We start from the raw sequence: 18,067 nt of genomic DNA, 5'->3' as shown, positions 1-18,067 counted from the left end.
CCAGTTCGCGGCCCGTGAAGCGCTTCTACCGTGAAAAATCATTTTTTTTTTATTTTCCCCACGGGACCCTTTAATAACCCCAACAACATTCCTAGGGGGTCAAGAGGGGTATACCTTGCCCCCTTTCAATAAATTCCCCCTTCGTTTTTCACCTCTTCTTCTCTCTCGATCCTACCGAGAGATAAGATGGCGGCCGCTCCGGACTGTTTAGAATGTTGACAGACACCGGAGAGCCAATCAGCTTTCTGCGCTCAAAGTTCCGTTTCGCGAAAAGTAAGCGAACCGGAGCGCCTTGGGACTATTCGCACAACAGACCGCTACTGACGAGGCCTCCCCCCGCCCCACCCGGGACGCCCCACGCCAATTTTCGGAGCAGCATTGTAGGATCCCAAAACCAGTGCTGCACCCAGGCGACATCACCTGGGTGCCGTCCACGTTGTGCTGCCTTGGGACTATTCGCACAAAAGACAGCTTCTGACCATTGTTGCTTTTTTGGGTGAAAAATGTTTAAATGTTTTTACAGTTTTTGTTCCGTTCATTATAGTTAAATGTTAATAAAGTTTTAAAATCTAACTTTGTTGGAGTGCTATATATGTTTAAAAAATCGGGTGAATGGGGCCTTGAATCGGGTTATTGTCATGTGTGGGCTTTGCAAGTGTACTGCTACAAGATCGGACATTTCAAACTCAAATGCACGTTCTTTTTCTTACCTTTCCGAAGCATGGAGCGCCATAGCAGGCAGAGAAAGGGTGATGCACGTGTTGAACACTGCCTGGCCTGGCAAGTTGCTGGCAGTGCCCCCCCCGCCCGCTCCTGAAAGAGGGCACACACACACCGCCGCCCCGAGTACTTCACAAATCTTTAAAAGACCATGCGCTTGTTCATGAGGCTTAAATGGTTTATCACCCCTTCTAGAACCCCTGCATCGACCCTCTGACGTTTCCTGGAAAAATTAGCACGTAACACAATACCAAGCCCTGTCAGCTGAAACCCCCGAGAAATCATGGGGCATATTATCAAGGGGGTTTATTTCCGCTTTTTGGGCTTTAAAAGCCCCAAAAAAAAGAGAGAAAATTATCTCCCTATTACCAAGCTGTCGCTAACACCAGTTAGTGACAGCTAAAAGGAGATAGCGACCATCTTGGGCCCCGCTTTGCATATCAGTGATATTTATCACTAATGACATGCAAAGTGGGCGTGCCAAGATTTTAGCGACTGGAAACAGTCCCTAACCATCGCTATCTCCTATTACCAACTTTTGGAGATATTCGTGCTAAGCGCGAATATCTCCAAAACCTAACACCTGCCCTAAGCAGTTTTAGCCATGTTATCCAATGGGAAGTGGATAACATGGCTAAGAGCATTTGCTGGATAATGCATGAATATCGCTGACTTTTCAACGATATTCATGCATTGCGGCCGTTTTTTATCGCATTTGCGATAAACCTTGCTAATAGCAAGGTTTATGTGCGATAAAATTCGCCGATGTGCGGCGATAATTTTTGTCTCTAAACAAGTTAGAGACAAAAATTATCGCTAGTTGTTGGTAATATGCCCCCGGGTTTTTGCTTGCAGGAATCGGGAGGCGGGAGACTAGCACTGAAATCAGTAGTCTCACGCCTGAATCGGGAGGGTTGGCATGTCTGGATACTCTACAGCTGGGGCCATAAACTACATCCGCAGGGCTAGGTGATAGCCTAGGTCCGGCCTGGACAATCGGACACAGAGGAAGAGGAGTGTCAGAGGGTGCGGTAGTGAATAGGGTGAAAGGGAGGTGTCGGGCGGGCACAGGGTGTGATTCTCAGAGAAGAGCAGCGCAGATGGGGGGAAGTATATAGCCATGTTATCCAATGGGAAGTGGATAACATGGCTAAGAGCATTTGCTGGATAATGCATGAATATCGCTGACTTTTCAACGATATTCATGCATTGCGACCGTTTTTTATCGCATTTGCGATAAACCTTGCTAATAGCAAAGTTTATGTGCGATAAAATTCGCCGATGTGCGGCGATAATTTTTGTCTCTAAACAAGTTAGAGACAAAAATTATCGCTAGTTGTTGGTAATATGCCCCCGGGTTTTTGCTTGCAGGAATCGGAAGGCGGGAGACTAGCACTGAAATCAGTAGTCTCACGCCTGAATCGGGAGGGTTGGCATGTCTGGATACTCTACAGCTGGGGCCATAAACTACATCCGCAGGGCTAGGTGATAGCCTAGGTCCGGCCTGGACAATCGGACACAGAGGAAGAGGAGTGTCAGAGGGTGCGGTAGTGAATAGGGTGAAAGGGAGGTGTCGGGCGGGCACAGGGTGTGATTCTCAGAGAAGAGCAGCGCAGATGGGGGGAAGTATATGGCCCATGCATGAGAGAAAGAGCGGGGGTGACCAGTGCGTGGGGGAGATGCTTGCGAGGGTGGGGAGCCATGCTGAGGATCGGCGGAGTGCAGAGAGTGGCCCTGGTCAAGGCATCTAAAATGGCTGCCGTGCACGACAAAATTGTGGCATTGGACAAAAACGCAAGATGGCGCAGACAATGTTTATCAATAAGGATTCATTTATAACAAAATATTTACTCGCAGTGACAAAATGGTGGTCAACACTTCCTGATTTCCATCGAATCGAACGTTAACACACGTCACGCAGCAAAAAAAAAAAAAAAAAGCTCACGCACAGAGCAGTTTTTAGCCATGTTATCCAATGGAAGGTGGATAACATGGCTAAGAGCATTTGCTGGATAATGCATGAATATCGCTGACTTTTCAGCGATATTCATGCATTGTGGCCGATGTGCGGCGATAATTTTTGTCTCTAAACAATTAAAACGAAGCACAAAATGGCGAATTCCCGTTTCGCTACCAGTTTGCGGCCCAGTTCGCGGCCCGTGAAGCGCTTCTACAGTGAAAAATCATTTTTTTTTTATTTTCCCCACGGGACCCTTTAATAACCCCAACAACATTCCTAGGGGGTCAAGAGGGGTATACCTTGCCCCCTTTCAATAAATTCCCCCTTCGTTTTTCACCTCTTCTTCTCTCTCGATCCTACCGAGAGATAAGATGGCGGCCGCTCCGGACTGTTTAGAATGTTGACAGACACCGGAGAGCCAATCAGCTTTCTGCGCTCAAAGTTCCGTTTTGCGAAAAGTAAGCGAACCGGAGCGCTGTTACAGATATATATCTTGATTTAAACGTTAATTTCTCAAAAACTACTGGAGCACATATATTGAGACCTAGCAAAGGCACATCGGGCTAACAGTCCCTACAATTTTGCCAAGTTTCGTGCAAATCCATTCAGCCGTTCGAGCTAAAAGTGAGTCCAACCGCCCTATGGAAAAATGAATGGGAAAAACGCGTTTTGGGACCCCCCTTTTTTCTCGGCCCCCCCCTTGACGAAACCCCACCAAATTTTCAGGGGCTGCTCAGAAACAAAATGTGCCATTTTCCTGAAAATTTCAGCCGATTCCGTCCACAAACGCCAAAGTTATTAGACATAGAATTTTCAAAAATCCCATAGGGAAAAAATCCTAACTATATATACCTACTGGCGAACGCCAGTAGGTAATATATATATATATATATATATATATATATATATATATATATATATATATATATATATATATATATATATATATATATATATATATATATATATATATATACATACATACATATATCAACATATATAATCTGTATATCTATATAAATACAAATATAAATGCATGCATACATATACATATATGCATACATATGCATGTTATTTACATGAAAGTTTAAAAAACACTAATAAAAGCAAAGCTAAAAAGCCAAACAGAATGGCTTTAACTTAAACGAGGGCGAGATCTATTGCATTTTCAATGCTTGTTTACTTTGGTTCCATCAAGAAGGCATTCAGATGTGTCACACATTTGCCATGCATTCTGAATGTTAGCACTCTAGTTGCTCATTAGATCACTGTAGTAAAGCTACTGCTCACCAGGGAAGTCGGCTGCTGGTATTCAAACTGCATGTTTCAGTCTGCATGTCAGCATTTTTTTAATGAAATAGAAGAGGATTTGAGAAGTCACTCAAAATGTGCCCTAATTTTTCTTTCTGCAGCACTAATCATACTTTCTATGGCAAAATATACCCCCTCATTTTGTTCCTTTTTAAATTAAATGTTTTAAGAGTTACCACTTTATTCCAATCAAGATGGCTTCAGGTGTGCCATACCTTTGTAATAAGTAGGACTGTTAGCGCTCTAGTTGTTCTTTAGAACACTCTAGGAGGCTGGGACATTCTGTCATTGGGCTATACTTGGGCTACATCTGGGCGATATTTGGGCTACATTTGGGCTCTTTTGTCTCTGGTGGCCATCTTGGGAGACTGCATGTCAGAGTTTTTTTATGAAATAGAAGAGGATTTGAGAAGTCACTCAAAATGTGCCCTAATTTTTCTTTCTGCAGCACTAATAATACTTTCTATGGCAAAATATACCCCCTCATTTTGTTCCTTTTTAAATTAAATGTTTTAAGAGTTACCACTTTATTCCAATCAAGATGGCTTGAGGTGTGCTATACCTTTGTAATAAGAAGGACTGTTAGCGCTCTAGTTGTTCTTTAGAACACTCTAGGAGGCTGCAGTAGAGCACAAAGGAATCAACTGACAGTCTCTGTCTTTGTTGGATGTACATGTTTTACTGAGAATGTCAGATTTCATTCTCACATGACTGAGAAAGATAATGTGAATTTACAGAAAATATGCTTTCAGTTTAGCTTATAGATCCCCTTCCAAACCACTGTGGGAAAAGCATGAGATAATAGTTTTCTTTCAAACATGATTCATGATATCACAGCAGAAGGCTTTTTCACATGGTAAAATCACCTTAGAACACACCACAATTCCTAAAATGAGTATGGTACCATCAACAAATGATTTATAATGTAACTAAAGTCCTAAAACCCTCTATTAACTACAATGCTTTTTAATGAGATGAGGTGCCATCATGTATATTGGTCCCAAGATGGCTGCCAACACTTCTTGGATGAAGTGCTGACAGCCAATCAGATCAGATGTGTGGTTAGGCTCCGCCCTGATATATATGTGTTTTTGAAGTTAATTTTCATAAAAACCACTGGAGCAATTTTCACCAAACATAGCAAAGGCACATCTGCGTACCAGTCCCTACAATTTTGCAAATGTTGGCGTTATTCCGTTCAGCGGTTCGGGCTGTAGACTTGTCAGACTGTCCTATGGAAATTAACATGGGATGTCATGAGTGATGTCACTGACCATGTCATGAGTGATGTAATATGTGACGTCATAAGCAGTGCATTGCACGCGCAAGTTATAGTGAGTCCAACTAACTATAACGTGGGAATTTCAATGGTTTTATGTCAGTAAAATATCCAGCTAACTATAACTGGTGTGAAACCTATGTTTTTTTCAGTGAATTTAATAGGTTTTCTAAATGCTAATTCCTAACTATAACTGGTGTGAAACCTATGGTTCTTTCAGTGAATTTAATAGGTTTTTTAAATGCTAATTCCTAACTATAACTGGTGTGAAACCTATGGTTTTTTCAGTGAATTTCATAGGTTTTTTAATAGCAAATCTCTATAGGTATGAAATGTAATATTTTTTATTACGAATTTTATATTGTATAATTATGTAATATTTTTTATTTATTTTTTTTGCCCCGGGGCGCGTACCGATGCGCTCACCGGTAAGCGCAGTGCTTTTGCGCGCCCCGGGGCTCGTACTGGTGAGCTTCCCGTTAGCGCTATTGCCGCGAATAAAAACAACATTGTGACGTATCGCTTAGCCGCCTGATGCGTCATTTGACGCACAGAGTAAGCGCACCCGGAAGCACGGGAGCGCATACGATCGCGAAACGTCCTAACGCGCTTACGCTACGCGCCCCGGGGCGCGTAGCGTAAGCGCGTCGGGTCATGTGACTTGAAAATAACACTTTTCATTGGTTCACAACACTTTTGGTTTCCAAATGATAAAAGCCCTGCTCATGTGACTTGAAAATAACACTTTTCATTGGTTCACAACACTTTTGGTTTCCAAATGATGAAAGCCCTGGTCATGTGACTTGAAAATAACACTTTTCATTGGTCCAGAACAGTGTTTATTTCCAAATGATGAAAGCCCCCACCTTTTTTCCTTATTCTGACTTTGTCCTTTGACTGAGGAAGACCTGTTTGAAGATCTGTCTCTAATCTTTTCTACTTTAAAATGACTACAATAGCAGCAGCAGCTGGTTCATCTGCCCCACGACCACCACCACCACCATCAAAAAGACCACCAGAAGATCACATTGGTGGTCAAGAAGAAGAGGAGGAGGATGATGAAGAGGAGGGACAGACAAGGCATTTCCTGCCTGAAGTTAATCAGCCCTACAAACCAAAAGAGCACTTCGTATGGCAGTTCTACAAAATCCCAAGGGGTTTCAAAAAAGTCAACGCTGCGAAAGTAAGTTGTCTGATTTGTGATGCTGAGCTGTCCAGGGGGAACCCGAACAAAAAATATTCCTACGGGAATCATACCATGATTCGGCACATGATCCGTTGGCACCCAATGAACTATTCTGCTGCAGAGGTAAGGGACCTCTGCAGTAAACTACCCCCATCAACATCTAGACCCTCAACATCAAAAGAACCAACTCCATCGAGTTCAGAGGCAACAGAGACAATGCCTATCATACAACCAAAATTTAACGATTTTAAAATGATGTGCACATATTGGAGAAAGTTAATTTGCTATGGTGAGCAAAGTATAAAACTTATCATCTGTGCTGGGGATAACCATAAGTGCCCGAAAAATCCCTAATTTTTTCTGTTTTTTTTTGCTCCAGTTGAGCCATTTACAATTCCCTGTTTTTTGGTTCTCCCCATAAAAAATACAAAAAAAAATATAAAACTGTTCAGAAAACCCAAAAAAAGTTAAAAAAAATCAAAAAAAACAATAAAAAATATAAAACAACAAAAAGAAGAAAAAAACAGTTCTTTTTAGAACTACCTCCAATTTTTAAAAAAAAGACTACATTTGTTATAAACTCTGTCATTCTTTTTTCCCCATGGTACGCTCCCCGGTACGCTCCCCGGTGCGCGTACCGGGCGCACCCTGCGCAAATCGAAAAAAAAAGTAATTTTTTTTTTCGCCCCGCGGGGGCCTTTTATGGCCCCCACATAATTCTAGGGGGTCAGGGGGGGTCTACCGTGCCCCCTTTTGGTCATTACCCTCTTTGTTTTTGCCACCTCTTGTGTCTCAATCCTACCGAGACACAAGATGGCGGCCGCTCCGGACTGTTTGGAATGTTTACAGACACCCGAGAGCCAATCAGCTTTCCACGCACGAACTCGCGTTGCGCGCTGGTACGCTTACCGGTGCGCGTACCGGGGCGCGCTTACAGATATATATATTTTTTTAACCTAAGTTACTCAAAATCCTCTGGAGCACATTTCTTGAGACCCAGCAAAGGCACATCGGACTACCAGTCCCTACAATTTTGCAAAGTTTGGTGAAAATCCATTCAGCCGTTCGGGCTAAAAGTGAGGTCGACCGCCCTATGGAAATTAACATGGGGAAAACATGTTTTGGGACCCCCCCTTTTATCTCGGCCCCCGCTTCACGAATCCCCCCCAAACTTTGAAGGAAGGACCGGAGCGCTGCGAGGCAAATTTGAGGAAATTTTCAGGCAGATTCCTCAACCGGCGCCAAAGTTATTCACAATAGAATGTTGAGATTTTGCATTGAAAATAATCCTAACTATAACTACCTACTGCAGGTAATATATATATATATGTATATATATATATTATATATATATATATATATATATACATATATATATACTGAAAAAAACATAGGTTTCAAACATGTTATAGTTAGGAATTAGCATTTAAAAAACATTTGAAATTCACTGAAAAAAACATAGGTTTCAGACATGTTATAGTTAGGAATTAGCATTTAAAAAACCTTAGAAATTTACTGACAAAACATAGGTTTTAGGGGTGTTACGATTAGCTGGACATTTCACTCGTACAAAAACATTGAAATTCCTCCGTTATAGTTAGTTGCACTAACTATAACTCCCGTGCCCGCAATCCACTGCTGATGATGTCACATATTACATCATTCATGACACTAATTACATTAGACATATTTAATAAACATTTATTTTAAATAAACATATATTTTTTTTATGTTCTTTAAATATATTTATATCACCGTTCTCGTTCACTGCGCAGAACATGTCCGCCATTTTAGGACTCTTGTGTAGGATCCGCGTACGGTGTGCGACGGTTACAACTTTCCCAACCTGGCCGCTATGCGACTGGTGCACGACTCGTAGGGCATACGGGACATGTACATATTACGTGGCTCAACAGTGGTGCGGTTGGGCTTGACATCATACGCTCATCAGATGTGGTGGGTGCGCGGCTCCAGCAAAAAAATGTTAATGTTGAAAAAGTTATATATAGATATATATATATATATATATATATATATATATATATATATATATATATATATATATATATATATATATATATATATATATATATATATATATATATATATATATATATATATATATATATATATTTAATATAAATAATAACACAAGACATTATCTGAACTAATCATAAAAATAATATTCTTTAACTTTCAATAAAGTTACATTACTTATAAATGCAATTTTGCCAAGTCGTGCTGGGTGCTAGTTGAGTGCGAGCTGCGTACACGCACCCTACACGTACCCCATGTGAATAGAAAAAAAGAGATTTGATTGGTTCATTACACTTCATATTGTAAGTATTGAAGGACCCCACCCATTTCAATCACTCTTGTTAGAACTTGAGGAGAAAACATCTTCTGGCAAGATCTGCTCTTTTTTAATTTTGCACACCTGTTTCTCACCAAAGTTGGAGAAATGGCAACTAATGAAGCATCTTCTGCTTCAGAACACTCTAGAAATGAAGAATTTGTGCCTGAACCTCCCACTCCAGAGAAGTATTCTTCAATTTTGTGGAAGTTTTTCACTTTTTGTCCAGGGCTGAAAAAAGTTGATGCCACAAAAGTAACTTCTAAACTCTGCAAGGTGGTCCTGTCCAGGGGAGACCCTACAAAAAAGGACTCCTGTTGAACAGCGAGTATGCAAAAACATCTGCAAACTCGACACCCAGTCAACTTTGCAAGGGAGGAAATGAGAAGACTTAGGAAAATGCTCCTCAACCACCGGCTGTTCCAAGTATATCTGGAGCAACACCATCAACATCATCATCATCTCCTCCAGATATACGTCCCCAATTTGGGAGAGTCAGGATGCATTGTGTTAAATGCAACCATCTTGTTTCGTATGGGGAGCAGTCGGTGGAACTGGTTTGTCGTGCCATCGACAACCACTGTTGTTAGTTTTCTTTTTTTTTCTCCTCCTAATTTTTAGTTCTGTTTCTCGTGTTAAATTTTCCCCCTTTTTTAAAAAAATACAAAATTTTTCAAAAAATATAAAAAATATAAAACAAAAAGAAAAAAAAAGTTATTTTTAGAACTAACCACTCTGGTTAACCCCATCGGTGCTCATGATGAGCTCAGCTCATCATGAGGTACGGTGGCCGTGTGCTCATGATGAGCTGAGCTCGTCATAACCCGCGCAGCGTTCACACGCGGGGCTAGTTCCCCCGCGGTGATGAACGACCTTGAAAACGGGCATGGTCATGACGAGCTCAGCTCGTCATGAGCACAGCGCCACCGTGCAGCGCGACGAGACAAGCTCATCACGAGCACCGTGGCGCTGCGTGCGCCCCTCCTGCCCCCAGCGCCCCGGGGGAATTAGCCCCGCGGCGAAGGTGTTAAAGAAAGAGCTAAACTTGTATGCTAGTGTGTGAAAGTTTACATGAAGGTATGTCTAGTAGATAATTGACTGAAAGAAAATATTTGTGGTGTGTGGTGAATGCATAAGTGCAGAACTATAAGTGCTGCAGCATGACACTATAAACTGTTTAGCTACAGTGTGCTGTGGTACTTCCGAAGCACAGGGTTGTAACATATGTACATAAATATGTTGCAAGTCTGTGCTTCCCTCTGCACAGCTGCTTAAACTGCAGCCATGTGATGACACAGGCACCCTTGCACCATGGTGCAAGGATGTCTGTGTCGTGTGTACATTGTCTGTGTGCAGGAAGGCACACCTTCCTACACAAAAACAGTAAAGGCATTTTCTCCTTCAAAATATGCTGTGCATTGTACCATATATTGAAATACAGAAAATGAAGTGAAGTAAAAACAATTCTCCTTGTTATGCCTTGCTACACCAATTGGAGGATGGTGAAGTATTCACACACATGTCCAGATTTATGAAAACTGGAGATGTGTCCTGTTCTAGGAGTGTTCTGTGCAAACAGGCACAGCAACACCTATAGAAAGCCTTTTCAAAGCAAAGTGGTGTGTATGATGAGATTGTATTTATATGGAAAACAAAAGGTATACAGAGTGCCTTTTCTTCCCCTTGTAAATAAGAAAGAGAGTTAATCGCTAGGCCAATTCTTAATATAGGAGTACATTTCTGTACTGCTAATAGAGAACAAGATATATTTATAAGTACTTATGTTTAAGGAAACTTATAGCACATATTTATATATAACTGAGGAGAAGGGATGGGGCCTACTGTGACATGTGCAAAAACACTCAGTGATGTGCTTTAAGTTAAATAGTTTTATTTCTTATAATTCTGAAATTACCAGGACGTACAAGACCACTAAGCATGGGCGGAAAATCCGTTCTTCTCACGGATTTTGCGGATTTTCGGTAAATTCGCAATCCGTGAACTCTCACGAATTTACCGAAAATCCGCAAATTCGCACACAGCGGATTTTTTTGCTTGGTGATACAATATTGCGGCGTGCGGCATTGACTTACCGTCATTCAGCGTTTGCCGAGTTGTTTTTCTCGATATTTTGCAAGTGCTGCTCCATTTTGGATCTTGCTGCAGGATCCCGCGGGAGTTTGGCGATGCATCGCGAGAGTTCGCAATTGCGAACATGTAGATGCGGCGGGCAGCAACAATTTCGCACTCGCCAAATTACAAAATTTGCAATTCGGCACAAGAAATCCATCAGCAAGCAGCATAAATCTTCTGAAAATGATGATTTTTATCAGAATAACTCCTCAGGTTGACATTTGCCTGCACTTTTTTGGATTTGAGGCCTTTTTGACTTTCTTTGGATCACTTTTGGATTAGAAATCAACTTTCACAAGTAAGTTTGTTTGGGGCATTTCAGTTGCTGTTCTGCAGAAAAACGAGTTTTGCAAAACTGAAAGCACTCAGCAGGTGCAAAAGTTCAAACTCATCATTAGTAACCATTCCCTGTAGTGCTTCCTAAGGGCCCCTCCAGAGTTCAGTTGCCTACGTTTGTTTGGGGCATTACAGTTGCTGTTCTGCAGAAAAACGAGTTTTGCAAAACTGAAAGCACTCAGCAGGTGCAAAAGTTCAAACTCATCATTAGTAACCATTCCCTGTAGTGCTTCCTGAGGGGCCCCTCCAGAGTTCAGTTGCCTACTTGCAACTATTCTATGACCCTGCTCTGACCCTCACAGCAGGCTCATAGAATAGCTACAAGTAGGCCACAAAGGTCCTGGGAAAAAAAATTGCACTGCAACAGAAAGCAAATTACAGATAAGGAAGCAGGTGCCAGACAGGAAGTTTAAATTCAGTGACACATTAATCAACCCCAAATTAATTCATGTCAGTTGAAGCAAAGCAGGTGTGCTTGCTTCCTCCCCCCCTATAATCTACAGTGATGAACCAGAAATTAATTCATGTCAGTTGAAGCAGGGCAGGTGTGCTTGCTTTCCCCCCCCATAATCAGAGGGTGGCAGTGATGTACCAGAGGGGGTGGCATGGGTGAATCAGAGGGTGGCAGTGGTGAAACAAAGGGTGCTGTGAACCTGTGATGATGAACCAGATGTAGAAACAACAAAGTCGCAACCGTTGCGAGCCGACAAGTAAGTTCGCAATTGCGAACTGGTACAAAACCCTCGCGAACTGGCAGAAACCCTTGCGAACACACAAAAAAAAAATCCGCAAATTCCCGAGAGTTCGCGGATTTTGCGGATTGCGAGTTCGCAAATACGCAAATTCGCGAACGCCAGATTCGCAAAATTCGCCCATGCTTAGCATATATCTCTATTGTGTACTATACCATGTATCTTGCAGACAGGTGCTCTGAAGCTGTGTACTATTTGATACCTATCTGCAATAGAATTCTCTGGCACAAACCTACTCCATCCATCTTCCCTTTTTTCAACTGTGTGCAAACCCACCCGATTGTACATTTTAAGACTTACTTAAACTTACTTCAGCAGTAAAACATATACAAAATGCTACACATTTTATTCAATTGTTTTTTATAATGCAAATTGTGGTAAACTGCTTATTTTAGAATTAGGATCTGTGAAAGAGAAGAAATAATAGTTATAACATTTAATAATATATTTTTTACAACACAGCATAATTTTAACATTTTAGAAAATCATTTCTTTGCCTTTTTTGCTGTTCTCAGAATATATTGAATTTCACTAGAAACAGTGATTTCAATCGTACTTATCACATAACAGAGGGCAAAAAAAAAACAATCAATACGATTGTTTAAAAAAAAACAAGAATCCATCCTCAAAAATATACTGTATAATACAAATCACACATATATAAAATCATTACTACTAAGAAAATGTTATAACTTTAATTTATAAACACTGTAAATGTTGTCACTTAAAAGTATACACCGAGACATTATGCAAGTAAAAGTCCATAATTCAAACAGATACCTTTCCATGAGGCCAAATGGTATTTTTGCACTCCTTTTTATGTGAATTATCCAATGGTAATCCTATTAAATCATAATAATAAATTCCTCAGAGGCTGAATTATCTTTACTAAAACTTTGGCTTTAAAAATATTAGGTAGGAATTTGGTAATTCGAAAGGCAAATGTTGTTTGAAAACCAACTGAGCATCATTACAAAGTGTCCAGCCTCTGTTACTTTTTAGATAGGCAGCGTAATGTCCAGATGTTGTGAAAGGACCATCATTGAAAATTATTTCTACTGCTACAAAAGTCCTTCCTGATATTGATAGTTGAGTAGCTACAAAATGTTTTATTAAAGTGTCCAATTTTCTTCCATCAGCTGTACAACGTTGCATCATTAAAATTATATATTGTCCATATCTTTGTAAAAATAATGTTGATAACATTTCTGATTCGCATTGACTACACTCCATGTTTTGATTTGCAGATTTAACTAATTTATTGAAAGACACTGATTTACAGTCCGGTAATGTCAAATATAGAAATCTTTCAGTGTCTACATTAGTGCTACATGTATACATACAATTTTCACAATGATGTTCCCATTTATAACAAAGGCCAAACATATTTTTTTATTTCTACAGCTTCATTTTCCAATGTGGTAAGCATATACATTAGAAATTCCTGAGCATCTTGTTTGATATTTTGCGTAAATTGTGCAGAACCAAAAGAGACATCCAAAACATTACGAACATGAGATACACTTTGTATTTTACTTGTATCATTTCTCAATTTTTCATAAACAGGATGCAACAAGGAACAAAATCTTTTTTCCCGATTCTCCATAATTTGCTGTTGCAAACATTCAGGAAAAAAACCAACATTGACCTCTACATTAGCATAGCAGTTGACACCTGAACTATTTTCAAACTGATAACCAACAATCTCTTCAACAGTATCTTTTTTCTTTTTGCTTGCAATGAAAACATTATCTTGTTTTTTCCCTTCTCTGCACCTTCAGTACAGATATTCTCATACCTTCTTTTTCGACCTACTGCACGCTTTTCAATTACAGGATATTGACCTAAATTGGGAACATATGTTCGTCTTAAGCTATTATACTCTTTTACACAGTTTGGATCTGCAGTGACCTCTGTGTCATCAAAATCAATCAAAAACAAACCAGATAATGTTCTGACTCGTGACAAAGCAACGTATGCCATTCTCTCTTTAAACACAGTATTTCCAATGTTTACCAAAACACTGTCAACACTTAAACCTTGAGATTTATGAATAGTCTTTGCATATGCCAGAGAAACTGGAAACTGTTTTCTATGGATATATAAATCTTTAACAAGCAAAAAACGAACTGAACAACAAGCAATTTGTTTAACTTCACTTCTTCAATCTGATCAAATTGAATTTTTAAGAACTCAATACCATCTTTATTCTGATAATTAACAAATTCCACAACTGTACCCATTGCTCCATTAACTAAACCTTTTTCTACATCCAAATGACTCAACAGTTTCTACATGCATATTGATTCTTTTAAACCAGCAGTTTTAGATATCGAATTTTCTAAAGAATCCAATTTCGACTTAAATTTTTCTGTCAAAATAATAGTAATTCCTTCATGTTCTATTTTACCGATGGGTTCCATTTTTATTATTTATTCATTTTCCTCTTTCAAAAGTTGTTAGTTGGGGGGGGACGTGGCTTGGCCGGCAATGATGGCGGTAGTGCCTTAGGCTGGCTCAGACCAGCCTGCCTTTATCCTGATTAAATATCCTGCCCTGGGCACCTAAACATACAATCTGGCTATTGGAGGTGCTGCTGTACAGCTGGGTGACCCTCCGACGACGCTGGTGGCCCGTGAGGTGAGGCGGCGCAGCCTGAGGTGGAGGGGCGGCCTAGCGGGTGACGGCAAGGATGGCACCGGGGCCTCACGTGGTACGCTTGGCCGAAGGTGTGGTTCCCGGGGCCAGCGTGGTGAAAGTAGTGTGGTGGTGGAGCGCGGCGCTCCTTATCTTCAGGTGCCGGGGGCAGCCCGCTTCCCTGCGGTGATATTGGCCACAGACTGTGCTGCCCGACGCTGCAGGGCAGCCCTGGGAAGGGCAGATTCGGCGCGGGACTTTCTCCTGGGCCGGGCTGCCCTGTGAAAGCGGCGGCCATCTTAGCATCCTGGGCCGGCAGCGGTGAGTCCCAACAGCCCAACATCGGAGGTGGCCCGCTCCTCCCCTATGAGAGTTGCACAGGGGGAGTCGAGCAACGCCGCCTGGGGGCACGTCGGGAGGCGGCCGGGAGGCCTTGAGAGACACAGCGGCCATTGCGCTACAATTTAAGTCGGACCACAGTGGGTCCCCATCTCTGGCACCGGGGTGGCCTTCTCCTTCTCGACGGCAGCGGCGTGGAAGGGTGTGGAGTGATGCCGCTTGGAGACCCACGGATGAGCGGCTAGAAGAGGCTGCTGGCTGAGATGAAGTTCCTGGCCTGGGTGCCCTGGGAGATACGGCGGCCGTCTTTCCCGACCTGGGCCACAGCGGTGAGTCCTTTTTATCCTGGTGTGGGGATGTGGGCTGGAGGAGCCACGGTGGTGAGAGCACCCTTCCCCCCCTGGACGCGATCTTTCAGGGCAGCGGTGACCCTGGATCTGGCGGTCCTGTCGGTCCGCGGCGGTGGTGGAAGCGGAGGCCGCAGGACTACGATACTGGTGTCTGTGCAACCTGGCTCTGGTGGTGTCCCCTGGATAGTGGTGACCCTACAGCTGCACTAAGAAGGACCGCTGGTGCGAGTCGGTGGTCGGTGTGGGACACGGAGTGGGAGGGACGGGTGTTGGCCCCCAGCTGTGAGGTGGAGTTGCCCTTCCAGTGGCCTGAGATCCTAGAGACACCTACAGCCTTATCGGGGTTCACAAGGGGGAAACTGCTGTTCTGGTGGACATTAAGCATGGGCGGAACTTGCGAATTCGCTTTACACAAATTCGCGGATTTCCCCGCGAAATCGCCCAAAAAATCCGCAAATTTGCGAATTTTCCCGAGAAATCGCACATTTTTGGGAGATTTGCCCTGGAGTACAAATCCAGTAAGTGCTCCCTCATTTGGTAAATGTATAGTGCTTTTACTACACTGCAGCTGCGTAAAGGGCCAGAAGATGTGTCTCTAGTGACCATGTGTGCCTGTAACACAGGCACAGGCACACATGGTCACTGAAGACACATCTTCTGGCCCCTTACGCAGCTACAGTGTAGTAAAAGCACTATGGGGCAGATTTACAAGCCGCTTGCGCCTCTTTTGCACCGCAGTTGCGTCACTTTTGTGACGCACCGGCAGCACAAAAGATGCGCCATGGTGCTGGGTATTAACAATGTGACGCATCTGAGAGATGCATCACGTTGTAAAGCCCTGCGCCATCAGGAGGCGTTCCGGCACAGGGGAGGGCGTTCCTGCGCAGGAACGCCTCCTAAAAGTGGCTGAGTGAAATCTACAAGATTTCACTCAGTCACTTTTAGGCCAATGCTGCGTCAAAACCCTGCGCCTGCTTGAAGCAGGCGCATGGCTTGACGCAGCATTGGGGAGATAGGGCCCCCCAGAACATTGCTGGAGTTGCAACGCAGCTCCAGCAATGCGCTGCTTTTACAGCACAGATGTGTGACGCATCTGTGCCGTTTTTGACACATGGTGCACCGCATTGTAAATGCGGCGCTCCATGGGTGGCGGAGCTGCGGCGCACAATAACTGGCGCATCCCTGTGGATGTGCCAGTTATTGTAAATCTGCCCCTATGCATTTAGCCAACGAGCACTTACTGATTAGACAGTAGAAAGTACTCCAGTTGAGTAGAGGTATTGCACAAAAAGGTGGCATCTTCGTGGACAAACAGGCAGGGCGGGATTCATTCTGCCCCTTGTTAGACTCGTTTTTTGTGCCCTTCTGCCCTCGTTAGACTCGTTTTTCCCTTGTTTTTCTGCCATTCTGCCCCCTGTTAGACTCGTTTTTTGTGCCTTTCTGCCCTCTGCATCACCACATCATCACTCAGCGCTACCCCAGCATCACTCAGCACCACCATATTATCCCTCAGCACCACCACATTATCACTCATCACCACCACAGCACCAGTCAGCACCACCACAACATCACTCAGCACCACCACAGCATCACTCAGCACCACCACAGCACCACTCAGCACCACTCAGTGCCACCACAGCATCACTCAGCACCACCACAGCATCACTCAGCACCACCACAGCACCACTCAGCACCACCACAGCACCACTCAGCGCCACCAAAGCATCACTCAGCACCACCACAGTATCACTCAGCGCCACCACATTATCACTTAGGACCACCACAGCACCACTCAGCACCACCACAGCATCACTCAGTGCCACCACATTATCACTCAGCACCACCACAGCACCACTCAGCATCACCACAGCACCAATCAGCACCTCCAGAGCACCACTCAGCGCCCCCAAAGCATCACTCAGCACCACCACAGCATCACTCAGCACCACCACAGCATCACTAAGCACCACCACAGCACCACTCAGCACCACCCCAGCATCACTCAGTACCATCCCAGTATCACTCAGCACCCCCACAGCACCACTCAGCATCACCACAGCACCACTCAGCACCACCACAGCACCACTCAGCACCACCCCAGCATCAATCTGCGCAACCATTCAACAACAACTGGTTCAAATATGTTCTCTCAATGTTTCAAGCTTTATTACAAATGTCACAAAAAGATGTTAATATTTCACTTCTGTTCTTGGATTTTCGTCACAATAAAATACACTGAACATAATCTTCACAAAAGTTATTTACAAAAGTTTAGGCGATTGCCATTATAAATTAAAATCACTTTTATTTAAGTATTAAGTACGTAAATACAAAACATGTTGCATTACAAATGCTATAGGTGTCACATTTGCGAAAGTTATAATGATTGGCATTGTAAATGACAAAGCTATTAATTTAGCTATTTTCAAAACCAAACATAAATTTAAAAAATGGTCATTTACAAGACCAATAGCTCAAACATTCCTAATGCGAGACCTATTGCATTGCAAATGCTTGTTTTTATATCTGTCAGTGCTTCCTGTTGAGGTTTAATTTTCGTGAAAGGCGCCTCATTGCCTACTTGTAACTATTCTCTGACCGGGCTTCAAGGGTCAGAGCAGGGTCAGAGAATAGTTGCAAGTAGGCAACGAGGCGCCAGGAAGCACTTACAGGCGTACAGCAGCAGGTGCCAAAGTTGAAGTTAATTTCTT

This window comes from Lissotriton vulgaris, chromosome 8 (genome assembly GCF_964263255.1).
Source record: "Lissotriton vulgaris chromosome 8, aLisVul1.2, whole genome shotgun sequence".
Lineage (NCBI taxonomy): Eukaryota > Metazoa > Chordata > Amphibia > Caudata > Salamandridae > Lissotriton > Lissotriton vulgaris.
This window is presented reverse-complemented; position numbering follows the sequence as displayed.